We start from the raw sequence: 6,945 nt of genomic DNA, 5'->3' as shown, positions 1-6,945 counted from the left end.
CCACCAGAACGTGTCACGATACTCGCACGAGGAATATGTAGTACGTACCGACCCTCCCCCCTCCCCTCTACGTTACGATGTAGCAATGGGCTTGCGATTAAGAATGAGATATTTTGAAAGGAATCAAAAATAAAAACAACCTAATCTTACCCAACCTAACTCCACCTGAGTTTTACATAACCCCACGCAGGAGTGAAACGAAGTTTCGTATCGAAGTCCGCGAGTCGTCGATTAATGACGACTGTTCTTGTCGAAAATCGAACCATAATCTAGTCACTTGGACAGTCTCGTTTCGGGACATCGAATTATTCAGCCAAAGGCTTCAGCGAAACAAACGTCAATACACACCAGGAGGTCTCGAACTATTGATCGTATTCAATAGCAGGAGCCACGTAGTCAAGCCGGCCGGCAGGTAATTTGTGACATGGATTGCTACGTGGAAAAGGGGGTTCGTTCTCTGTCTCTCTCTCTCTCTCCCTTTCTTTACCATTCTATGTGTATATACATACACTGACTTCGAAAAACCATAAGGATGACCGTGGTTGGTATCAGACAAAGATAGATAGATAAATGGGTTAATTTATATGTGTGCGTGTATGTGTGTGTGCGTGCGTGCGTGCGTGCGTGTGTGTATGAGAGAGAGAGAGAAAGAGAGAGAGAGGCAGAGAAAGTGAAAGAAAATAAAGTAAAAGGTAAAAGGACGAGCAGATTATCCGTGGACACGCGGATTGTGTATGGCCACGTGCCGGTCCCCCCACCACCCTTCACCTAACAACTCCGAGCGCGACAATTCATTCGGCAACCACTCAGGTGCCTTCACGAAGAAAGAAAGAAAGAAAAAACCAAAAACAAAGAACCTAAGTGAACAACAATCCACTGAATACGATGGTGTAACGGCGATCTGCGCGCGAGTGTCACGTACAGGTCTTTATACAGTTCAAGTGCAGATTTCCTAGCCGTCATGAAAGCGTTTTTGGGCACCATTACTGTTTACCGATATTTTACTGCCAAAAGCATAGCGTACCTTCGTCTCGTGTCATTGGCAAGTATTACGAGCGAACCCCAGAAGTAAGCGATTGGAGACAATTGGAGTAGCATTGAAATATATTAACTTATGAGAATGAAGCGCGAGAGGGAAAAAAAAAAGAAAAAAAAAATAATTAAATTTTTGTCTTTTCGTATACTGACTGCGAGTGCAAGTGAGACGGACTTCTTGGCGTTTGTGCGAGCGAGATAAGGACAGACATACCCGATAGGAGGAAATAATATAATATCACACTGGCTCTCTGTTTCTATTATATTATAGCAATCCTGCTGTTAATAATTAAGAAGCACATTAAAGTATTTCTTTCCTTCTTCCGCATATACGAGCACCCGTAAGTCAGTCTTTCTCGCACTCACGGCCAGTATAGGAAAGGTTAGGTTAGGTTAGGTTAAATTCAACCTTTACCTTACATAGGTATGTTGACTCTTTTTATACACCTTCTAGTGCATTCACGAGCACCGTATGTAATAAGTTGAAGCGCTTGTATGCAAGACTTCGGAAAGCTCGCACGGGCGGAACACAAGCGTCAGGCGTAAGAACGCGCAGAGTGCGAGGATGAAATACGAGCCAGCAAGGAAAAAATAACGGAAGTACGTGGAGAAAACAAAAAGAGCGAATGGCAACCAGTGAAATTAAAGCACCATTTTGACTTCACGTAACCCGCCCGACCCGCTATTCTTCAATTTACGTGTTTCTGCCCGATCTGTAATACGCGCGTCAACCAGTCTCAAAAAAAAAAATCGAAAGTGGTATTCGACAGAAAAATAATATTGCGTGTCGCGGAGTCGACTAAAATTCCATTTCAACGAATAGACGGGATACTCGAAAATCCTACAAGGAATTAGAAAGGAAAAAAATCGACGTATAGGTATACCTAATACCTATACATATTACATATACCTTAATGACAAGAAGTCGATGTGAATTGAGTGCGAATGAGTCGGATACGTATTCCATTGAGTTTAATGAGGAAATTTACGCAGAGTGTTCAATTACCTGTGGAGGAGGGGGAGGGCGGGGGGTGGAGGATAGGTGGCTAAGGGTGAATTTATAGAATTAAAGGACCTTTCAAATTAAGAAGATAATTACGAATTTTTTATAATTATTTCACAATAAATAATGTTGTATATTTAATTTTGTACCAAATACATAATGATTTTCAAATTATTTTTGTAAATAAAATCGCAAGAAAACTCGTATACCGTGTGACACGTAAGACACGCGACTACGTTTGATAAGATAGAAAAAAAAAGAATTGGAAGCGATACCGGGTGTCGCAAACAGAAGAAAAAGAAAAGAGAAAAAAAGTAAAATAATGAGACGTAATCATCGGCAAATGACGCCCCGAGTGCACTGTCGTGGTAAAACCCGTTTCCATGAGTCCTCGCGTGGCGTCACGGGGCGTTTGATGTAATATTGAGGAAGCGAACGGGCGCGATCCAGCAATAGCCCAGCGGCCTCTGCCAGGCGAGCAAGTTAGACCGAGGACGAGGTGAGGCGAGAAAACGTGGTAAGGTATAAGGAATGGCAGACAGTACGGCAGACATTAAGGCGGATGCACAAAGCGCTCTTGTCGCGGTAGCATTGAGAATCATCCCCTGCCGATAGGTTACGTGCGAGCACGCCATCTTAAATAATTCACGTCGAACGAACTGCACTGGGAACCCTAACCTTACCCGTGCCGCTACGTAAGGCACGTGGACAGATGGTTGCATCTATCTCTATAAAGATATATAGTACGAAAACCCTTATTATCGCATTAAACTAATAACTCGTCAACTACAGTCGATTCGCGATAATTCCCATTCTTCCTTACGTAACGCTGATAACCGTCATCATAGGCCAAATCGCCCCCCCCCCCTTCCCCTCCCCCGTCGCGCAGGTATACCTAAAGCGTATCAATCGCCATTGGATTACCAAATGATTGACAATTGTTAGTAGGAGAAAAAAAAGGAAAGAGAAGAAAGAAAGTAAAAGCAGAAAATTATAGGAGCTTAAGACGTGTAATTAAGTAGAAATAATTTTAAAGGGAGTGTACGTACGCGCAGGATAATTTCGTGACATCGTCCTTTCCACCCTCTCCTGAAACGCACGTTTAATTTAACTGAGGCTCTCTCCCCGTCTCTAGGCCTTTGTAACGTAGAACCATAGACTGCCACTCGTTGCGACGTAAATAAATAAACAATCTTTCTCAAACGAGACACGAAGACGCCAAGACCCTATGGCTACAAACTGATAAACCACACCGTATGGCTTATACCTTTGAGAAAATTAAACAAAAGATAACGAGACTGCCGAACGTTCGAAATTAATCCAAGGGCGATGAAAGGATGACTGTAGGAGCCTGCTGGCGCACTCGTTGCCGCATTGATGGGTAAACGAAAAAAAAAAAGAACGGCAATGGTTACCAGTCTGGCTCGCAGCGAGTCCCAGGTAGCATCGAAAATAGGCGACGAACAGCGCGAAGCAGCACAGATTATTTAGAAGCCAGTAACCATTACTATTCAAGAACTCATTCTTATTGGTTTGGTTAGTAACGAATACTTTGTTAACCTTTAGACTGCTGCTAAGTTTTTATAAAAATAGTGGAATTTTTTTTAATCAAACATTTATTCACGATGATGATACACGAGTGATTCACAATTTCGAAATTATCCAGAGCCCCAAAAAGGGCTTTTGCGACATTCTAAATGTTAAAAAGTGGGACTTTACTGTTGGCACTCACTGTTAACCAGACTAGTAACCATTACTGTTCTCTTTTTCCCATGTAAAAACGAAACTGACTCCACTGAGCCAACAATGAGAAGACAAAACAACGCGTCAGATCCGAGTTAAGGAATACGAACTAGATTGTAAGCTAGATAGGCAATTTATTATAATACCAAAGCCTCTCAACCCATGAAAACCCGTATACGCCTAATATATTTACGTACAAGAATTCAATCGTTTTCGGGTCACACATGACGTAAACATTCGCGATTTTACAAAATGGCAGGTATTCCGTGTATACGTAACTTCTCGAAGAAGCAAAGAAAAAGAGTACAACTATTCTCAAAGAAGTAAAAGTTCGGCGAATCGTGGATACTTAAAAAAAAAAACGTGACGCTCGCGTATAGATAATTAGGTATTTATCTAAGAATACAGATTAGGTCAGAGGTTCGTTTATGTTATGTCAGTAATTAACACTGGCATTTCAATGTGGACCAGGATTCGTAATGATTGTGTTGTAAGACTCGGTGTGTATTTACGGACAGGATCGGTAACCTTCGTGACTGTCTGATGTATCGCAAGATTAATGCCACGATGGAATTCATTGGTTTGTTACGTATTTATAGATACGTTGAGACTCCGTAGGATTAAATGGGATATGTAAGCAGATAACCATCTATAGATATGTACGTAAGTAGGCAGAATTCTTCGCTGAGTAAATCATGACGTATCGAGATAACATTTATGCCGTATTTGTGTTCTGCGTGACTGTTTCTGTCTTTCTAAAATATTCTCCGTATATCATATTATACACGCCTGAGAGCTGCGTATGAATAATTTGCTGTGCGTAACTATACAGACTGCCATAACCTCTTGGCTTTCTCCTCGAAAACGACCTATGACTACCTGCAAATGGTACCGACGGTTATACAAACATGGTTAAAAATAATTTTCCCGCAAAATGGTGAAGTTTAACAGCGAATCTGAAGTTTAATGAGAGGCCAAGGAAAATTAAATGTCAGCGACCTTTCTATGTACGTACATCCGTGAGACTGGCGGCGTTATTCCGCGAAAATTGTAATGGTCATTTTTAAACTAATTCCATACGCGACGACAAATTGGACGGGAAGCAAGAAACAAGAAATAAAAGGAACCCTCGCAAGCAGATATTGTGATCGAAGTGGATGTTAATCATAAACCCGTTACAACAAAACATAACCGGAACAAAATATAAATCAGCTTCGATATACGACCGTCGGGAATCAGCGCCATCCATGGCATTATACAGAATCGCGGCGAACTGCACTCGAATACTCGAAATCGAAAAAAATCTTTAAACGCCGAATAAAAAATTAATAAATAGAGTACAGCTTTAAAAAAGAGAAACAGCAAACAATAATTTAAAAAGGACAAAAATATGAAAGTTTTTTAACAAAAATATGAAAGTTTTTTAACAAAAACATCCTTCCTTCCTTCCTTTCCTTATGGCTGTATCCCCAATGGGGGACATGTGCCAGTAACTGGTCCTAATAATCAAGGTTGGAAGTTCGACACTAGATGGCGATGTACCTTGCCAGACGGGCCTTATTCAACTCAGCGTGAGGGGACCTACAAAAGTTTATACACCGAATCCGAACAGTGTTGGGCGAAATCCGTATAAATACTCACTTAAGTTTTCATATGAAAACCCATTGGCGAATGCCGCTGGAAGCTGGGCGCGAACCTCCAACCTTTCGGTCGTGAATCCGCTACCCTATCCACTGGGCTACGGCCGCCCCTAACAAAAACATACAAAACGTTGATACGCATCGACAAGGCTTAAAAAATCAAGCTGACAGATAGGCAAGACAAGAGAGGCAGACGAACCTAAAAACAAGTAAAGACAGTTAAATGAATTATCCGGCAGATGGCGCTACCGTCGATTTCTCGTGAAACCAAGAACACGAGTTACTGTGAAATGAAGTTGCCTCTAAATTAGCCGTCACCAAGGTCCGTCATTGGTAGACAGTGTCGCTATGGATTTTACGATAAATAAGGCGTGACGATGCTCACCAGTCCTGAAAGTAACGGCGAAACGAATGACCCAAATTTGTTGAACGCTGATTGGACAAGATCCGTGAAAATATCTGAATACACAAAGTTGACTGTGGTACGAGCAGGTGGACCATACGAAAACGTGGGGTCAAAGGCGAAACTCACCTTTAAAAATTGACAACTCAAAATGCCGATGCTGTAATAAAGTTACTTATGACGTTCGACAAACCTGTCTACGTGTGAATTTACCTTTATATATTTTTTTTCGGGGTCCACGCACATGGAGGGTGCATTAGGTAATTGAATAGGAAGTATTCCAGGAATAAATACATTAAGGGATACTTATGAGCAATGTAATGAGTACTGTCCCCATGTCACATACATACACACAGACAGATATACTGACAGGTACAGTCATTATCAGGATAGGGAAGATCTGTCAATACGATATGGCAACAATTCATAGGAAGCATTAGGTACAGTCTCGTGAGCCTATAATAGAATACGTGAAACGTGTATAATGGGCGGAGACGATCGGGGGGAATAAGGGGTTAACTTACTGCCCGATAACTCATGGTTATCATGAGCTGTTTGTCGGACCTCGATCGACCCGACCCGGGCGACTTTTCATCAAAATGTTCAACCAAGGCAAAGCAGCGACTTCGAAGATTCCCGAACGACCGACATTGAGTTACCCATCGTTGTAATGATGGTCGAAACATTTTGAAAGATCCTGTATAGGTATTCCGACCAAGTTTCAAATTTCTCGACTCCTTGGAAAAGACTATTAAGAATTCGAAAAAAAAAGAGTTCCAGAAGATCTAATCATTTATTAGAAATGTTAAAAAACGATAACAAACAATAGTAACACGCGTGTAAAAATGCGCGGGATTTTCGAATATTCGTTTTCCATATAAAGGAAATCGTTGACGCGATAAATAACTAGGATACCCGAACGAAAAAAAAAGAAAAACCCCATAAAGGTTTAGACAGCGCTCTCGTGACCGTAATACAACTCGAGCGATCGTTAAAGAATTCAGGTGGGCGAACGAGGAAGAAGATTCTTGACCAGTATACCAAATGGCGTTCCTAACCTATACCGGAAGTAAAGATTCCAGAACGATACATCCAATAAGGAACTCGCATACCCCCCCCCC

The 6,945-nt window shown here is 41.6% G+C and overlaps 1 protein-coding gene and 1 long non-coding RNA gene across 9 annotated transcripts in view; one reads left to right on the top strand and one right to left on the bottom strand.

Moving 5' to 3' along the window:
* Positions 1 to 6,945, bottom strand: part of LOC107264454 (heterogeneous nuclear ribonucleoprotein K) — a 64,170-nt gene that overhangs the window by 51,051 nt on the left and 6,174 nt on the right. The window lies entirely within an intron of this gene.
* LOC112493886 overlaps positions 1 to 6,945 on the top strand; it is a 12,956-nt gene that overhangs the window by 1,663 nt on the left and 4,348 nt on the right. The window lies entirely within an intron of this gene.

This window comes from Cephus cinctus, unplaced genomic scaffold (genome assembly GCF_000341935.2).
Source record: "Cephus cinctus unplaced genomic scaffold, Ccin1 Ccin1_scaffold0171, whole genome shotgun sequence".
Taxonomy (NCBI): domain Eukaryota; kingdom Metazoa; phylum Arthropoda; class Insecta; order Hymenoptera; family Cephidae; genus Cephus; species Cephus cinctus.
This window is presented reverse-complemented; position numbering and strand designations above follow the sequence as displayed.